The 21,036-nt window shown below is 38.1% G+C and overlaps 1 protein-coding gene across 4 annotated transcripts in view; it reads left to right on the top strand.

Moving 5' to 3' along the window:
* LOC100643941 (connectin) overlaps nucleotides 1–21,036 on the top strand; it is a 349,916-nt gene that overhangs the window by 313,289 nt on the left and 15,591 nt on the right. The window lies entirely within an intron of this gene.

Consider the following 21,036-nt stretch of genomic DNA (forward strand, 5'->3'; position numbering starts at 1 on the left):
TAATTCCGAGATCTGCCGTAGAATTTTAACATTGAATTTTAACATTCTATTGAACTTTTCATAAAATATTTCATAACGATATTTAATAACATTTAATGGAATATTTCATAAAACTTCGCACGATCGAACGAATTTTTCCGTTAAAAAATAAAAGCTCCTAACAAATTGAGAATTCTGTCAGCATCCTGACATCGTTTAGCCATAGAGAAAAGGAGAAAATCGCTAGATGCTGCGTGGAATTATTTGTCCATTGTCGTCGTAGAAGCGAGAAAGCAGAATCGCGCGGGTGAAAATATTGCGGTCGGACAAGGCCATCGGATAGAAATCACCACTGCGTGACGAGATAATCGTCGGGGCTCGTTACATATCTCTCACATATCGAGGGATGAATCCAGGCGAAGCTCTAAACAAAGCCTGGGTGCCACGCAAATGCGACGGGGCAATTCCGCGAATTCGAATCGCGCCTCGCGATTTCAACCATTTCGGAGAGTAGGGAACGGCCGAACGTACCCAATTTTTTCTACTTTTTCGAACACGAAATAAATGGCACTTTTCTGTTATTCCCACGTTGGTTTTGGTGTTTTGCGTTGAACCAGCGTGTCTGTACGCGAGTTATTTTGTTTTTACCTGTTCCCGTCGCTGTTTCCTGCCAATTGCATTTATATGCTTCGATCGAAGTACCATGAACAGAATGGGAATGTTTTTGAAATTGGAAAGTTCAGTGTACCGTTTCCATCAACTTCCTCTAATTTTACTCGAACGCCTGAGGGATTACGAGTAATTCCACTCTGTTTCGCTGAATTTAAATTACTCCTTACAAGGCAACACTGTTATCTCCGATACTTTCTCCTTATCAACGTGTTAATTTCCAGAGCAACGAACGAATCACGAATACTCATCATCGGCACGAGATTTCTTACATCGATTAACGCGACCGTACAAAGTCTGAGAATATCAGAAACGACTTATCGAAACGGGCGAGATCTTCGTTTCGTTCACGGCCGAATTCCCACGAATTCAAATTACGACCCTAAATTCGAGGCAACCGCGGTCTCGCCAACTTAAATGTAATGGGAACTTTCATTGTTATCGCGACCGGGAGAGGAATGGGGAGCACCATGTTCTCGAAAACTCGGGGAATCACGAGCGAATAATCGAGCCGTGCTCGTTTTACGGCTGTTAGCAAGTTCTCTAGGTCTGGCTGCTTCTTAATTAAGAAGAGTATTTCAAACGACTCGGAAACAACCTGTTAAGCGAGTCTCTCAAGAGTCGAACTTCCGTTGGAAAAATTTGCGAAACAACGGCTGAAGATGCTGCTGAAATTTTCGCGACAATTGAATGCAACAACTTGCTCGGTTCGAACGTTCCTCAAGAATTGTTCGCGTTTATCTCAATTTTCTTAGCAGCCGTGCGCCCATTGAGTCCCTGATTAATCCAGTTACGATGTTTGCCACGAGTTGAGATATTTCTTACAAAGAGACGAACTTTACTTCGTAAAGTAATTATTGGACTCTTGTCCAATAATTTACTGATTAAACTGTCTTTGACAGTGTAGTAAAACGCAAAAGAATAAAACGTATTATCAATATGTATGATACATATACATATATATAGAATTTTATTTATTCAGAAATATTATAAATTAGGGTTTCCAATGATTTCTATCCTATACGATAAGTTTATCGATAGATAGATTTATTTACAATAGATTAAACAGGAAACGATGGTTATTTAACGTGAACCAAATACAGTAATATGCTATAACTAAGGCAACTAAATCGATGATTCACAATTCACAACAACTCGACAACTCGACTCTTAATTGACGACTCCCCACAACTCGACTCTCTGTCATTTCGCCCTTCTCTGTTAAACATCCCTTTGTCTATTCTCATAGCCCCACCAGGTACGCGTTCCACACTCGTCCGCGGCCGCACAAACTATTCGATCGAAGAACCAATAACACGTTGATGGGTCGCTCGGCCCATTGAAGTTTGCAGACCCTTTTGACCTGTCCGCACTTAAGCTTTGCCGCAACATTGTTTATGGTTCACCCGACACTTCTTAGTCCACGATATTACATATATATTATAATATATACGACTGAAATCACGTAAGGGCTGAAATCACGGATGCAAATTCATATTTTTATGAACAATATCAAAAAATAGCTTTTTCTATGAATTGTATTAGAACCCCAAACGAAATTTATGGAAATCGGCGATCGATGGAAAATTCTGAGAATTTTCATCGTCGAAAGAAACAAAGACCGTATTTTTGCAAAATATTTTCCGAAATGGGCTATCGATTTCCGTGTTGGAAATACTTGGAGGCGAGTACTGGACAAAGCAAAGGAGCGCAAAAGGAGCAGCAAATAAAAAGCACCGGTAACGGTGAGACGCGGCAACCACCACTTTCCAACGCTTTCTTCTCAAATATCGTTCTTGCTCCTTCGGGGATACCAAAGGATGCGTCGCGCTGAATAATTGAGAACCCAATTTCCCGTTGAAAAAGCGGCGTATCGGCCCGAGACACGTTTCCCCTTGCCCTTTCATCCTCGTCCTATAGACTACTACTACTGAATACCATTAATTCGTGACTTGAAACTATCTTCGCGACCTCGTTTAGGTACATGGTACGTGGTGAACAGTGTATATTCTATCGAATATTTTACTTATAAAAGAACGAAAACAGAAACTTTTTATCTTTTATCAACACTGCATTTTTCTCTTTAATGGTTAACGCCAATAGTCATGATCACGTAGATTTCTCCTTGGAGAGAGTATTTAAATGTTCTTTCTTTCGTAACTGGCTAGCAAAGTTGGCTTAAAGTATCGTAATATAAAGTATAGAAATAATAGAAGATAACGTAAAATTTCGTATTTTGTTTCATTGCAATTTACTTTTGCTTTTCCTGTTAAAATATACAAGTACGGCAGGAATTTTACGAAACAAAAGAAAACGCAATTTTAATTTCAAATGTTCTCCGTAAATTATTTATCTTGTTTCGTTATATATCGAATGGGAGTTTTCCAAAGTTAAACCTTTATTTTTCTTCAATTTACGAAGTACCGTATATCGGAGTCTGTTTAAAGAAACAACGAAACAGAAGAAGAATAAACTAATATAGCAGCAAAGTACCGTTATTCGATATCGAAGAACAAATTTAATAACGTCATATAACGAACCCCAGTCGGCTCTGTACCTGAGATTTTTATTACTATTACTAACCATTGAAAAATAAACTTTAATTTCCTATAGTAACTTTAATCTCCCATGTTTCTCAAGCCACCGTGTATTCTTGCTACATTTTCTACGATTTTTAATTAACAATCAACGAAATACGAATTTCATAGGTGTAAGCATTAAACTTTGAAAGGCCAGAGATTTTCCTGTAGATTTTCCTTTTCAAGACAAATAAAGGGATATACGCAATAACGCGCTTTACATCGCGTTACATTGCTTGGTTTCCCGCTTAACGAGTTGAACACGGTTCGTTAGTTTGATGCATACGCGGTTGATTTAAAGGGGATGAGAGACTCTGCCGCAGAGACGGTAATTATTATAATTGGAACATTTCTGGACACGATATTCGGCAGCAAATTTGATAACTTTCTAACCAAACTAACGTTCCTCCTTTTTCGTCTGTGTCCGTCCACGTGTATGTTTTCGTCCTTTTTGGAATTTCCCAAAGGATTAACGACCCACGATTTTATGAAACGTTGCAATTGAATTTAAGCCTGTGAGAACATGGATCGTTCGAAGGGAAGTTTCTTAATTAAACGAATTCTGAACTCGTATGCAATGTTCTGCCCGAGTAATCGTGGTTTCTAGTTAAGTTGAAAAGTACATTTTCAGGTATCGTTACAACTTTTCTACGACCGTATGATGATACAAAAATTGGCTCGCGAATTGCGATAGTAACTCCGAACGAGCTTTGTAACATATTGGAATGTCAGCTGGTTCGTTGCCTGAAATTTAGACGCAGATTTTTACCAGAAATATAGCAACATAGTTTTTCGTTCATTTGCACGATTTATCAAGCGTCCGAAAAATCTTCTATCAAGCCGATAGCTTTATACGTAAATACCGATTTTAATTCTTCGTTAGGGTAAATTAAATTTGGCGTTAAAAATTATTTTCATATATTTGCACGTATTTTAACTTACCCCTGAAACTACTATATTACAATCGCATCACGCTAAAACTATCAAAGTATCGCACGATCGGAATCTCGAAAGCAAAATAGTCCCGCACTACCGTAATTCCACTACGAACGAATCATAAATCCACGAGGAATGTCGCCGATTGTCGCGAAATCCTCGAACCTACGCGGAAACGTTTCTTAACGCGTGTCTAATGCCATACAGAGATCTTTCGTTGTGAATCGTTCCCATGACGTTGAACAGAGCTGAACGTGTCTCATTAAGGCGTATCAATTTCACGAGGAAGAGCTCGCAATTACCAGCGGTCCCGGATCACGCTACCTTGTAATTTCACCATGCTATAATTATACGTATCACCGCGGGGCTGTTGCTTGGCTACGCCGCTCCTATAATAAAGACGTCCGCTTTTCCCCTCTCTTTCCGTCGCCATGGCGAGGCAGTCGACGAAATTGGAGCCAGTGACCGTGAAAATTTTCAGCTACAGATTTTGACGGAGGGCGTCTCGACCCTTCTTCCTCCCAGCGTACGAAAAACACGGCGAAGGGGTGGAAAAAAACGAGACATCGAACGAGGGTGGTTTGAAATGTGACAGAGGGGAAGTAATGGAATGAATCATTGAAAGTGAGAGCCCGTACGAGAGTGACAGGAACATCAAAAGCGAATATGGAGCAAGCCAGGGAGGTTGCAAATGGAAATTGGCGAAAATCCTTGCCGGTAGGCGTGTCTCTGTATTAGGTTTTAATCATTCAGGGAATGAAATTTTAGGCGCGTAGGCGTGGTAGTCTGCTCTTCTGCCGGGTACAACCCCCTTTCTGTAGACTCATCGTCAAATTCGTTGCGAACGTATCCGCATTTCGACGCACTCTCCGTAGAACGGAGGTTAGTTCGAGGGGCGAAAATCGAGGGTTAAGGAAGACATCGCGTGTACAGCGACTCGACTCTGTGCTTCATTTCGCAGCGTTTCTCGCTCTGAATAAACCGCAATCTATTCGAACTTCTTCGCTTTAAAATGGAAAATAAAATTCTTTCTTGTATATAGTAGCAATGGACACATCTCGACATCGAAACTTTCTTTCGTCCGAGTTCTCTTTAACCACTTGCAGCAAGTGTTTAGACCGGTTAGCGAGCGATAGAATACTTTCAGAGGTTCCTGTTTCACGAGTTCCTAAAACTTTGTCTGTCAACATCCTAGTAACATACGGCGTGTACTGTTCTTTCCCTTCGAACCATTCTTTTTATTTAGAGCGTTGTAAGAAAATATTTTGAACGTATCTTATATTTTTCGATTCTCTCTGGCTTTCAATTTTGCGCGATTCTGCTCTCGCGGTGATGCTCGTTTTCTCATTTCGTTGTAGCTTTCGCATTTGTTTTAATTAATTAATTTACGACCACAATTTACGTAATTGCTAGCTTTCTGACTTCATTGTAATTTCGGATGGAAACGGTATTTTAACGTTTCGTAACATTCATATTATTGGAATAAACGAAATGGGTAGAGTTTCATATTTCAGTTGCGCGCTTTGTATACCTATCACATTATTAATTCATTTAGTTGATTACGCGAATGCATACAGTATAATCAAACTAACAAAGTTAAATTGAACGTTATAATTTTACGCGGCGTCGCATATAAAATGGTAATAACGTCCATTACAAATTTTCATCACGAACCAATTACATAAAATGAATTAAAAAGACAATTGAAATTTATGTTGGACAAAATTTGGCGTCACGGAAATCCACGAATGACGAAACACAAAGTATTTATGGTACGCTAAGTCGTGGATACGACTAATGTTAAAAATTGACTTTCGATAGATCGTATCCAATTGATATAGTGATATTAGGTCGTCCGAAAAGTTTCTTTCGTTTTATAAGAAAATAGAGGATGCACAATATTTTCCGTTTTATATTATTTTATCGAATTACCACGATCCATTTTGTTTTATCGAGATAAAGATCACAACAGTTCGACAGTTTAGGTTTCATGTTTGTATAAAGATACGTGGTTGTAAAAGACGTGTCTGTAAAAGAAAGGCACTTTTCGGACGACCTAATACAATAATTATTACTATAGCAGCCATCTCGGAAGTAAACACGAGCTCGTAGCTCGTCGCAAAGTACAGTACAAAGATGGCCCAACATTGGAAAAAGTCTGTAAGACTGCGAGTTGCATGTAATCTGCAGTAAATTTCTCCACAGTACGATGGTTTCACACGACTATCTAAGCCGCTCCATGGATTCGCGTTATTTCGCCATCTCTTCCTACGATTTATAATCTGAAAATTTCCTCAGAATTTACGCGAAAACGCCTCGACTCTCGGATAGAATTTCTTGGTTGCCAGTTCGACATCTTTGGTTTTATCTATGTACGTGTTGCTTCGTAGAGAGAAATTTAAAGTGGAATTTGTAATTGATGGAATGGAAGGTTTCGCTTGTGTGGAATTTTATTCCAATGGAATTAGAATGGCATAGAATGCTGATAATAAAATTTAGAACATTATTGAACATTTAGAACATTTAGAACATTATCATTAATGTTATTAACATTTCATGATTTTAGTAGATCGTGCACGTTTATGCATTTATGAGAACTTTGATATTGAGTTATATTTTATATGCTAAAATATACAGAACGTACATAATATGCAAATATATAGAGGAAATATCCAAAATAAAATAACTAAAATTATAATATTCGAGGAACGAAACAAATTTCCATTTATTCAGTGGTATTCGTAAAAGTCTAAATTTGCATAAATATTCGCAGTCTAATTATTAAATATGCATACAATGTTTAGAAAGTGGTATAGTATCGATACATCGACAGAGCTCGGAATAAAGCGTTCTTGCTTAAAAATTCGTATATTATACAATAGCGGGTACGATAATACCGTGCAGGAAATGGGCGTTCCCCGTCCTCGCTATTTTCCTATCCTTTGTTTCGTTCGACACAATTCGACAGTAGACTTCGATTTGCGTCACCAACGAAATAATACGTGTAGCAGCTGCGACAATGGGAGTTCGCGTAGCAAGAAGCCTGTCACGCTGAGTTATAGTCCGATTGACAAAGTGCATAGACTATTGGTACACGACGGCAGACGTCGCGACCAATGAGGCGTCTCTATCGATCCTCTGTTGCATCTTCCATCTATTTCAATGCATTTCCTGGCTCGACAACGCTATCGTCGAATCGCTCGTGAAATGGCTTCCTTTCGGGTATTTGGTCGACTTATACACAGCGCATCGTTCGACAAGATTTTACGGTTATTTGATTCTTATCGTCATTGGAAATTGTTAGTTCGATAATAACGATCGAATATCCGTCTGGCGAGCTTTAAAACGACCTTTACCTTCTGCGTCAATGAAAATATAATTTAAAATTTAAGCTCTTCTAAAACTCGTTAATTTCTACAGTGAAAAATTAATTCGGTAATTATTGTACGAGCTCGAGGAAAATTTGAAATATTAATTAAGGCAAACTTACAGGATCCCATGAGACAAACACTTAAACCTTGAACTACCCCTTCTTAGCGTCGGATATCCTTCTCAGGAGTATAGTACGAGAGATTTCAGTAAGAAAACACGAGACCGTCTTACGGCAGCGTCTAACATAACCCTCCTTCAGTATTCACAGGAACTTGCCGGATAAATTGAAATTCTGGATTTAAGAGGGACCGCCTGACGCAAAGTTACATTCGCCGTGACAGGACGCTCGTCTTCGAACGTTGTTCTACCATCGTCCGACGGACGGACGGTACTTCGCGTTTATACAAGCTTTCGAGAAATTTAACATTTCCCTCCATAATGCATCCCTTTTTTTGCCAACAGACAAGGAAGAACGAATCGTTTCTTCGCTTTTAAAATAACTACGACTGCGCGTGTTCGTCGTTTACGTACCGGTGCATTAGGTTTTATGCGCGATAAGAAAACATCACGACGAGACGCGCAATGCTGATATTATTATTTAACACGTAACGGAGTTTCTCTCACTTTTCTACGATGTATTTAATAATACCACATACTTTTATGTCTGAAATTGTTTTTCAATCAAGTACGATAGTTATACGAATTAATAAATACACGAGATACATTCGCAGAATTGTTTCGAAATACCGAAGCAGATGCCAGAAGTTGATGTACAAAAATATCGTTTCAAACTTATTTTCCAAATTATAAACAAGTAGTAGAAATTCATTTATTTTCTATTGCTCGAAATTCTACCTAAAGAATTCTAATTAAAATGTAAATTATTTATCTATATAAAATGTAAATCTGTAAAAGGGTAAATCGAAATACAAGAAACCACCGATAAAATTCAGAATTAAATCAAACGGTACGAGAATTTGCCTAAATACAAAAAAGAAGAAGAAACGCCAACGTAATCAGCGCTATAATTTAGTCCGATATGATAGAACGCCGCAATGATATTCAATCATGGAACTGTGCAATTTGCCAATCAACCATAACCGAGGAAAAAGTATAAAACAACTGGTTGAAAGTCGGTCTATCAATTCATCGATTCGAAGCGTCCCCCCGACTTGCCAATTTCCGCCATCGACGACAAATTTCCTCGAGAACCTTCCGGCTCTCCGTCGACACTACCGATCCCTATCGTCCATTTTCAATCAATTAAACAGGCGTGAAAGCCCGGTGACCCAGGCCGAGACTGGCGGCGACCCGGAGCATGGCGCTCAACTTCCGGAAGTTTGACCACCGTTAAATTCTCGTTACCGCAAGGATTAATACGTCCCGGTGGTTGTGCGAGATCCAGAGAACTCTTAGCGTGTAGCAGCACCTGTAATATGTACGATTCATCAAAACGCAATTATTAATTTCTAGCGCTGAATCGTGAATATCTTGCGTTTACTCGAAAGTTGAGGAGAAACGTGATCCATTCAGCGCTAGTTCGTACTGTGACCAGTTCATCGAAGTTGAGTTTACTGTATGAAATTTAAGTTGTTCACTTGTTGTTGTTGTTGTTGTTCTTGTTGTTGTTGTCATTGATATGTGGGTGAGAACTTGTATAGCCAAAGATAGTTCCTCCGAACAACTTGATAGGAGTTTCAAAGCTGACCAGAAAGTTATATCGGTCCGATGTTCGTCGTGGATTCTGGATATTTGTCTACGAGGTTTTCAGTATGTCGTATTACTACGACAAAATGAAAATGGTAACTGCGCAAAAATTGTACGCGAAGATCAGATTTTCTGATTTTTAACGTCGCTGTATCTATGAGCGAACTGCTGAAACTTTCGATACGACATAATCGAAGATGAAAAAGATTTGTTAGATCGAAAGACGCGTCTTTTAAAAATGAACGATACCGATCAAGTTTGAGAACCGACTTTCTTCGTGCAGATCATTGAAACGAAAGGAAAGGAAAAAGAGACGATAAATCGTATTTTACGGATCGAAGCTCCCGGCGGCCAAATTGCAACGTAGTTTGAATTTTTAACATCGAAATACGAAGAAGTAAGACGATAAGGGGACTGAAACTTAAATTATAAATCTAACTTCATTTTCCATCACAAAATGAAGTTCTCTTTTGAACTCAAATAACTCATCAAACTCTAAGAACAAACCAACAAATTCCATTTGTATTGGTTCAAAGATTTTCTACCATAAAAAGAAAAGTTTTATTCCTTCATCGAGCCAACGGTAAAAGTTTATTTAATTGCAAATTATCGTCCCGTCGGACATCATTTACATTCGTCCAATATCCCGTTTCTCGTAGCAATTTCCATTCTCGTTCGAGAGGGTGACAGGGGCCACTGATCTAACGTCAAATATTTTTGTTTCATTTGCTCTAAAATCCTTCGATCGCTTACTTAAGCCGGACAGAAGGAAAAAAATAGATTGCAGTTGCTCCTTGGGGGAATAAAGAAACACGGTGAAAGCGTACGACGAATGAAAGTATCGCCTTCGACTTTCGTCAACACGCGAAAACTGAAATCCGCGGGATGTAACAAATTGAATCAACTAAAATGTTGTCGCGTATTAAACAAACTGAAACATCCCCGTGGGACACGCTTCAACTTCGCGCCACAGCGGCGCAAGTGACTCTGTAAATTCATTAACATAAAATAGCGCGCTGGTATTCCATCGAGGCGCTGCATTAAAACTAAAAGGTAAAAAGTTCCGAATTAAAAACCGGTCTGCTCTGCCAGAAATCGAATAAAGCTTCTAACTGGTTGGTAAGCGACCGCGGTGAAAAGTTTCTTTTCCCGACGATATAATTATCCTCTTGCCTTCTCTTGATCGTTTCATTCGCGAGACGCTCTATCGCAAATTCTTTTTAAATCGAGTTCGCTAATTGCAAGATATTTGCGTGAAATTTCAAGGATTTCGATGCTCTTTATACGCGATACCATACGTATACTTAGTCCCTTTCGTACTATCGTAGAGAATAAAGCGACAAATTCAAACATAACGGTAGAATAGCTCGGAACAAGGATATTTCAGTATTTCCATTTAAATACACCGAAATTTCGTATTAAAATAAGATTAGAATTATACGATGTAAAGCCACGTAATCCATAAGAATTACGAAACTTCCATTGAAATTCTTCCTTCGCGATGACTCGTACATTTTACTGGAAACTTTGCTAGAGGAAATCGGGTGATACGAGTTTCAACTTTAATGCGGCTCCGAAGAAACGTTCGAGGGCCAACTAATTCCTCCACTTTACATGAAACGGGGATAAAGTATACCCTCGCTTCGACGGTGCACATTCGCGTGAAATATCTGTCTGCAGCGCGTACCGTAGCAATATTTCGCGATATCACGCAACAGGGCTAGCCACCACGAGCCTTATCGATTTAGTTGTCTCCCTTTCGTCGGCCTGCTCGTTCGTCCGCGATAAAAATGTTTTAACATCGTCTTCGAGCGCGAAAGGAACGACGTGGATGAAAGGAAAAAAGAGAGAAAAATGCGAGCTGCAAGAAATCTTTTATTATATTTATTATAGTATCGTGATTTCGTGATGTTGCTCGGGGATAATAGAAAATAATTTAAGAACATTTCAAGGAATAATTTTAGAAGATAATTAAGAAAGAAAGCAATTTAGAAAGAATAATTAAGAAAGCACAAGTTTCGTATAATTCAGTTTGAATAAAAAATTGAATCGGTATCTTAGCGTCATAGTGTACACTGTACGCCAGAAGTTAATGTAAATTGTCGTAACAAGAACTAGCGAAATGCCGTAAAAGAAAGGAGAGCTAAATAAATAAAAGGAGGGAAATGTAGCGAGACGAGGAAGGGAATTAAATGAAACAAAGAGCTAAATGAGTGTATGTAGGAACAAAGAACATGAAAAAGAAACTCGATTGAGACAAAAGGGAAAAAAAAGAAGAAGAAAGGAATGAAAAACCAAGCGGTGGTGAGGAAGGAATACAAGGGGAGCGTAAATTAAGGCAATGAAAGAAAGTCCAACATACTATAAATAGGGTAAAAAAGAAAAAAAAATAAATAAAAGAAGAAACCACGCCAAGAGTCGAAGTTTCCCTTTTCTTAAACAATAAGAAAGGTCGAACGTAAAAAGTACGACGGACAAGAAAAAGGAAACTTTCGATATATTCCAGGGAAAAAAGTAATGACAAGCAATTAAAAGTAACGAGTCGCGGGAAACTCCGCAGAAAAAAACTGAAAACAATTGAAAACAAAAGAAGGAAAGAAGAAACGTACAGAAAAATATAAAAATCGACCGAGAAAAAGAAGTGAAATACAAGGAAGAAAAACAAAAAGTATAAAAAGATAAGAAACGAATGAAAGCATATTTTGCAAGAACCTGAAAATAATTGTAAGTGGAAACGAATAAAAATATCGAAGAAAAGAAGAAAATAATTATTCACGATCAATTGATGGAAAAAAGTTGAACATAGAAAGAAGAACCGAGGTAATGCAAAGAAACACGGAACGCGTGGAGTAAATGTAGATGACAAGAGGAAAAAAGAGGAGTATAACGAATTAATGAGCAAGGGCCAGTAAAAGCAGCTCATACGGAGGGAAAAAGGGGAAAAAAACAGGTAAAAGTAAGGCGAGAAAGGGAGATGGGGGACAAAGTAACGACCAGAAGAGTGGAAAAACAAGTGAAACGGAAGGAAGAAAAAAAAGCGAGGACAGGTGAAAGACAGGCGGAAGAGAGATATAAATAAAAGAGAAACAAGACGGATCAAAGTAACGATCGAAGTAAAAAACGAGTGGAAAGGGATGAATTACATAGTCGGAACAAAAGTTGAGTGAAAGATAAGAAAGGAATGGTGAATAGGTACAAGAGAAGAACGGAATAAAGGAGAACCGAGGATAATAAGAAAAATACCGGAAGACGACGTTATTTGTACGTCTCGTGTGGCGCTGTATCTTTTTTAAATTTTTATCAACGAACTACGTGTTATAAACGTTACGATACGATATTTTTATAAAGACGAAAAGTATATAGATAAATTTCATTCACAAGAATAACTTATAATAATAATTATTCTATAATTTCCTATAATTTCACAAGTTTTTGAAAATCAGAAAGGCACTATGGAGTATGAGAATTTCTCTCAAACGTCCTTCCAGAAAAAAGATTGCGTAGAACTTTTACCGACCTCAAAAACCCGCCAAATTCCATCAAACGAGCAACCAGAAAAAGCTGACCTCGCCTCGCTCAAAAGAAGAAAATGATTTGCGACGACGTTCCATCGGCAGAATATTCGCTTACGTCAAAGCGGAGTACCGGATTAAAATTCGATACGGATATCGCGTCGTCCTGCTGCCAATACTATCTCTCCACCATACGATAGGAAATATCGATCGTTAAATAATTCTTGGCCGGCGGAAATTGTCGACGAGTCGTAGCGTAAAAACCTGTCTTTCTCCCGATCTCTATCTCGTATCCACACGGTTCTCCACAGGAACGCCGAACGAAAGGACGTGTAAAAGAAATAGACCGAAGTGGAGGGAAATCGAAGCTGCCAGCTCGGTTAAGGATATCGTTTCTGGCGGGAAGCGAGTCGATCCGGTTACCAATATCGGCGATCAAAGAGGAAACGGGTTTCCAGGCATCCGGTATCCTAACACGCGGACCACGTACTCAATTTTTCCGGCGAGCACTCGTTCACGATATCGCGCCGTCTACGTTGTCTTCTGCAAGCACCGAGCCGAAACCTCTGATGACACTCGAATAGCTGACTGACCTGCCAATAGGGCTTACTTTGTGAAACGCAGTAGGTTTCAAAGCTGCAGTAGAATATACGTTGCTCTCTGCAACGTGGATGAGGCGTTGTTCATCTCGAAACGAAGGCACAGGTTTCAAGTTTAAATGGAAGTTTGATTGAAAGTTGGCGGACTATGCAGGATACGCTAAGGACTGAGCGCTTGATTATTCTTGCTTTCGCGGGTAAATTTATCGCGAATTCTGTTGTCTGGCGTTTCGTGCTGGATATTTGCAATTTTGTCGTAACCTGTAGAACGGCATTTCTATCGTTGTCGTTGGTAATTTTTGATACAAAGTTCGTACTTGTTCGTACGTTTGCATAGAAGCCAGGTAACGTCGGAAGAATTGGAAAGAATAAAAATTTGTTCTATCGAAGGAATCCGGATGAACGTTAGTCCTCGGCTGCGAATTTTTCGAACCGATTTACAAAGAAAATTAACCGCGCGAATAATATAAATTTTCCGTTCTATAAATGATACCTTTAAAGTATAATGACATCGATAACAGGCTGAAATACGTGACACGCATATGGGCAACGACGGTTTAAATAATTTAAATTTTTTCAAATTCTCTGACGGTCGTATAATGCACAGCAAGCGTAACTGAAATTCAGGTAGATCGATTTTCGATATTTACACATGGTACAGGCTTCGTGGATTCTTGAACGATTCGTTTTTACGACGCTTGTCATAGAGTGTACGCGTGAGCATGAATACGGAGCTGCATGTTCCTTGTTGCAGAAATTGTCCCTCAAGGTATCGAAAGTATCGCTTTTACCGAAACAAAGTCGCCGTTTGTAAGCGGCACGTTGCATCTAATGGTTTCTAACGAAAAGGTAATGCGAGCGTATTAACGAAAAATGGGACATAAAGCCGCGAAATAAGTAGATAATAAAGTAGAAACGTAAGTAGATAAAATTTCAAAGGGAATAGAAATCACTCGCAGGTTGCGTGAAAAAACAGAATAAATTAAACTTTTTTAGGTTTCTTATTTTAATGTCACTCGGTGACCGAAAGGGAATATTTTAATTTTAATAACGTGGACAGGTAAAATATTGCAGAAAATCATGATCATTTAATTACAAGCTATATGAAAAAGCACTCCATCTTCTTTTATTTTAATATCGTTTGGTGACTAAAAAGGAATATTTTAATACGAGATACTTGAAAAAGTGAAGTATCTATGAAATTCAAGAATCCTTTAAATTTTTTATTAGGGCGTAATAAATTCACGATGTTCCATAAAAAGTGATTGGAACACGGAATAGCCATTTTTATGACGATTGATATTTTTAATTAAATACTCGACGCTGTAGCAAAAATACATATTTCATTCGAAATCCAAATAAAAAGATATTTTCTATAATATAAAATGATTGACAGTGTATTAAATTTTTCAATTTCTGCGTTATAAAATATGAAAAATATGGAAAATGTGGTTGACCACGTTTACTGTACTGGAGCTACGGTTACATAATGGACAATATTTTCGACAGAGACGAAAGATTTCGATAAATATAAATCGTTTGGACAATGACACTTTTCAATCAACGTGATAGCTATTTTAATAATGAACATTTTCTCGATTATATAATCGTACAATTTTATATAAACGTAAGTTTGATAAATCATACAGATCTGTTGGTTATTGATTCTTCTTACTTCGGCGATGATTTAATCTTTTAGAAGAAAAAGAAATACGCTAAAGTCTCTGCTGTATAAAAGGATATGCAAATTGAAAATTGTCAAATATTTTATAATTTTAGAATTAGTGAAACGAAACGATATTTATTATTTAGGAATCTTGTAAAAATTATTTAATCTAATCTAATATAATTTTTATTAAATTTCGATTTACCAGAAAATCCAGAAGAAAGGAGCTTTCTAAAAATTTATTTCAAAAATATAAATAGACAAATGGATGAAAAATGAAAAATTTCAGGGACTCGTTCTTCAAATAATCTTAACAAGAAACAGACAGCTGATAATATCCTGCCACACGACAATTATTACCGTAACACCAGAAGCAACGCGAACAATACGAAAGGAAACACGAGAGAAATGCGTTGTTATTACAGTAGACTCGTCCAGGAGATATTCTTATGAAAGGGGAACTCCTATCGAGAAATCTTGTATCGTTCGTATTCTCTGCACGCGGGTATGTTTCCCCTAATAACAAACGAAAAGCCGACACGCCTTCGAGTAAATATGGTTGCTACGGTTGCCCCGTTTTTCTTATCCTCTTTTTTCTCTCAATTTTCAATTAATAAAATATAGCGACAAATAAACTTGTCTCCTTCAACGTGGTAGAATTTTCAGTAAAGTAATGTTAATATGTATTCGATCCGAGTAAAAGGTATAATATTGATTTTTCCAAAAGCTCGCGTATAATAGCAGGTATATTACGTAAGAAAGAGAAAAATTAAGTCTCGACATTTTTAGTTTCAACGTAAAATCTTGTTTTCAATCGTGCATGATTTTGTTTCGAGCACGATGCGACTGTTTCTTTGCTTGCGGTATATTTAAAAAGGTAAGAAAGCGAATTTTAAAAGCACACAGTTTACTACTTTTTATAAAATGTTGTCACGTTACAAAGATGTATTAGGTTATCACAAAAGTTCCTTTCGTTTTGTAAGGAAATAGTAGATGCACAACTATTTTTGTTTTATATTATTTTATTGAATTACGTTTGATCCATTTTATTCTATTACTACATAATGGATCATACATAAATCCATAAAATAATATAAAATAAAAAATCTTGCGCATCTATTATTTCACTTATGAAACGAAAGAAACTTTTCGGACAACCTAATATCAAACCAGGATCACGATTTTCCAGCCTGAGATTTAAGGTGCTGCGTAAAATTCGCTCGATCCTGAATCTGGCTAAATCAACCGATGTGGGAACAATGTCCCAATGAAAACTTCTCGCTAAAGTAGAAAATTCGCTTGAAATAGCTCCGTTTCTATTTTCCAGAGTATAATCGTTTCTCTTACCTGGCGAATCCATTAGCCCAGAGAACCGACCGACAATCCGAAACCGGTCCAGATTCATTTCATTAATCTATTTTCCCTGTAGCTGGTCCGATATCAACGTCGACCGTCGCTAATTCCCGAATTAATCCGCGTCCGTGCAAGTTGCGTAGTTTACGCGCGCTACCCGCAACTTTCCATTTATTGTCGTGCACCCTGCGTTTTGTTTCATCGCCTCGAACACTTTGTACACGAGATCGATAATGGAGGAACCGATGAAACTGGAGGTATAACGAAGAGAAAACAGGGAACAGAGCGCCGATGAAATTTCGGGAGTTTCAATCGAGGATTCCCAACGGTTTACATTTCCTATTTCGATTTTCTTTTCGTTTGGTCGCTTTTTCTTCCCACTATTTTCGTTTCCCATTTATTGGAACGTTGCATTGTCCACGAATCTTCTCTTGAATTGTTAGGTTCATTTGCAGACTCGATTTGCAGTATCTCCAGATACGAGCGTGTGTCAACGTTGTGCGAAGATTTGGTTACTATTTTTCCGATTTCCTTTTTGCGGCCAACAAATCCGTCGATACGTTTTCGCTGCGTGAAATTGTTTTTGGGGATAAGCCGCAAATATGTAAAATACTCAAAGAACGAGGATTAAGAGATCGTTCGTCGAAAAAACGATATTCTCGACGATATTATATAAAATTGTGAAGCCTTGAATCCACGAGGCCATGGAATAAAAATCGTCATGGCGTAATCTAATTTTTGTATTTTATTCATTAGTCGAGTTATTTCGAAGCTTTAACGAAACCAGAATTGAAACAATTGTCACAAACTGAGTCATCGTTAACGATTCATCTCGGTCAGCTGAACAAGCTGTTTAATTGTTTAATTGATACTATCCAACACCACTGGAAGCACGAAGAATTGCACACGAGTATCGTAAAACGAAGAAAAGCTGCTGAAAAGAATTGGAAGAGACAGTGGCTGGAGGCACTGAGAGACAGATACAGAGAGAGAGAAAGAGAGAGAGAGAGAGAGAGAGAGAGCGAGGGCACTTCGAAGGAGCACGGAGAACATTCACGATTCATGGCGTGCAAATGTCCCAAAGTATATAGAAAGATCTCGAACCATTCGACATCTCGGACCTATCGCTGTTTGCTTCTGTAAATTTTTCATCTTGCAAACTCGCGGCTTGAAACGGTGAATTAATGCGTGCCTGTAGCGAATGGAAGTGGAAATATTCATGGGATAAGATCTCTACGTACAAAACGTATTTTTAGTTCATTTTTCCAATTCTAATGAACTTCTTACTGCTTTCAATAAAAAAGAAAAAAAAAAAAACGGAAACCTGTATGAAAGACTCCATAAGATCAAAAGCAAAGAATATTCATAATCCAATAAAATCGATAAATATCGTACTTCGAATTATTTGAAATAAGCAATCACGCGTTAACGTCGTTCCTCGTTCGACGAAACAGTAATTTAATGGGAGAATGAGAATAAAAATACGAGTACAAAAAAAAGAAAAAAGAAGTACGTGGAGAAACAGAGGATACACCCCTTTCGATAAATATTCAAGGCGCAAACAACGTACATGGGTAGACTTCAATTTTGAAATTAACGAACGTTTTGTCGAAGTTTACACGATTAACTCTCGTTAGCCGACGTCGAGCGCGATTATTTCGCAAAAATAGGATTCGTTCAACTTTAATAAACAGCGTTGCGTCGCTGGTTGAAATTTATGGACTAGCAGTCCGGAACGAAAGCTGGCCACCCTGCAATCACAATTATTCCACTTAGCTGTTGTACCGTCCGGCTGAAATACAATGTTGCCTGTAATTACGTGAACAGAAATTGCTGGACGTCGATGTAATGGCGATTGGATTTGACCATTTAGCTTCCATGGATTTACGTTTTTGTATGGGTCGATCTTCCAGTTCTATTTCGGATTTTCAATAAAGTAATGAAATTACTTACTAATGAAATTACTTACTAATGAAATTACTTACTAATGAAATTAAAGTAAAGTAATGAAGTAATGAAGTAATAAAAGCAGGGTATCGCTTAATGAGGGAAATTAAAGTTATTTGAAGTGCAAAAGAAAGCAATTAAGGATGAATTCAGAGAGAAATATTACGAAATAAATATAATAAAATAAAAATTGCTTGACTTTCATAAATTTCGCGATTTTATGAATTATCTACCTTCAGGTAATAATTTTATTCTTCCAAAATTGTTCTACTTATTCGCTCGTTATTTTGTATTTTTAGCACGCTCCAATCTCACGGAAGAGCTTAATATTCCAATTTAATCAACCACCAACGATTATTCGTAGCGAAATGCACTGAATTAATTTATTATTGCCCTCGAATGATCTAATCGTCGCTAAAAATGGAACGCAATTTTTAACTAAACCGTTCTAAAGATGTCCTTTCTCTTTTACTAGTGTGAACGTTAGAACATTCACGATTGGAAGAATATTTGCGAGAAAGGAGCCCGGAATTAGATTCCACCTCTGCTAACCGAAAGCCTCAAAGGAAACACACGGAATCACCCGACAAACGAAATCATCCGCCATCGTTCCCTCTGTTCGAGCCTAGCCGTTTCTCTGTTCCAGTCTGACTCAGAACCTCCACAGATCTTCGGAAAACGCCCGACGAAACCAACCAGACGAAAGAGGAAAAAACAACGAAAAAGGAGACGAAATAGGAGATAGGAAAAAGAGAAATGACAGAGAGGAGAAACGAGAATCGTGCAATAAAGAGGGATCCGGTTAAAGATTCGCTGGACGTACGTAGATGAAAATTCCAAAGTCAAGGGAGGAACGACCGAGGATAAGGAGAGCCAGCCTGAAAGAGTGGATCGAAGGGAAGAAGTGAGACGTTCCCCTCCTTTTTCCATTTCCCTCCGCGAGCAGAGGACTCTCTGCCGTTTTTCATTCCGGAAGATCGATCCTCGATGCCTTCTGTCTGGTCTGGAAGGATCAAAAGGACTACGAAAAGCTCTGGAAAGAAAGGAAATCGAAGAAGGAGCGTATCACCGTTGAGCGAAGAGATGAGACGACGAGACGTGTTCTCCAAGATGGTGTGCGTAACAATAATCCAATACCGCTGGGAGAGACTCTCCCCGTGGGAAATAAAGTTCGATAGCAACGGAAAGCGGGGATTTCTTACGGTGAAAGCGATCAGCAGATACAAACGGAAGCGTAAAACGTTTTCTTATGCTTGTTAGCAGTAAAGCGTACTAAGAGGATTTATCCTCGTAGTTTGACGAGAGTTTTGACGAGTTCATTCGTTAAAGCTTGCCAAGTGGTAACTGAACAGGAAGTCATTAAGAATCCCGGATTAACATCGCCGTTATAATTAAAGTTAGTTTGCTGCAGTTTATAGACCTCCGCGCTCGTGTTAAACGAGCCAGTATCAGGTGCAAAGTATATAATAGAGTCGCAGTCATTATTATCCTAATACTGTAACTGAAGTTTCCTTATCCTCTGCTGACCTTATATCGGATCCGAAGGAAGTAAAATGCTATATTTTTCAAGTTTCCATCTGTTATACATTTGTTTATATATTTTATACATTTTGTTTGTCCTACTACTTTTACCGTTACTTTATTTTACTATTTATTTAGTTTACTGGCTACACTTTTGCTTCGATTTACTATTTACTTTACCAAACAGCTTTAGTTTTACTTTATTTTACCATTTGCTTTACAAGTTTGTAATCCTCGCGTCTCGCTACAATCTTTTTTAATCTCTTCTTTCGTCTCATAAATCATTTCGATCATTTTCCATTTTGCAATTTTATTAATTTTCTCCGAGCTTGGATTATTCTTCGCTTTACGATTTTTTACTCTCGTTCGCTTGTTTCTCTTATTCTTTGCTTTACATTTACCATTCGTTGGTGCTCTTGCGACTCTTTCATAATACCAGGAGCCAATCATTTTTCAGTCTATAATTTCGTAACTTCCAGTTCTTCTTTACTTTTTCCACAATTTTCCCATAATTTTAATCACTTTTTAATATGATACTCCATACTTTGCAATATCTCGTCCAATTTCGTTCACAATTTTAATCGTTTTTATATATAATTTCATAATTTTTCTACCCCTGCGGGGTATATCGAATTTTCTCACGATTTTAATTATTTTCAATTATATAACATTTTCAAAGTTCGCCACGTCGAAACGATAGAGGTGGAACGGTACTGTTAATTCACTTTGAAACAAGTTCCTCGTGGTTTCTCCCGGAACTCTGATAATAATCTTTACGCGAAAACTCGGCGATCGGTTTAACGATCATTTGATCCGTCTCATCGCAGCGCGGATCGCTCGAAGGCTTTCACTAGATCATCCGTAAGAACTATCTTTTCCAGAACCGTGTCTGCTCACGGCAGTTTCATCCGCCAACTAGAAATCAAAATCTGATTGAAATCCTGTGCACCGTCAAAGTTTTTGCCGTGTATCAAAGAGAGATCGTAACGCGTTTTTTATAATCGCAACGAGCTACGAGCTTTTCCAAACATTTTTTGTGAACCGAGTTTTCATCAGCTTGAAACACGTTGATTGATTACCGCCGGTGAAACGTCTCTGATCTTTCGTTCCGCTTCCGATAATTCTGCACGCGTACAAATTTTCATTACGAAACGTGAATTTTAATCAAGACATTGGTAAAAGAAAAATAGAAAGCA

Source organism: Bombus terrestris, chromosome 9 (assembly GCF_910591885.1).
Source record: "Bombus terrestris chromosome 9, iyBomTerr1.2, whole genome shotgun sequence".
In the NCBI taxonomy this organism is placed as follows: Eukaryota; Metazoa; Arthropoda; class Insecta; order Hymenoptera; family Apidae; genus Bombus; species Bombus terrestris.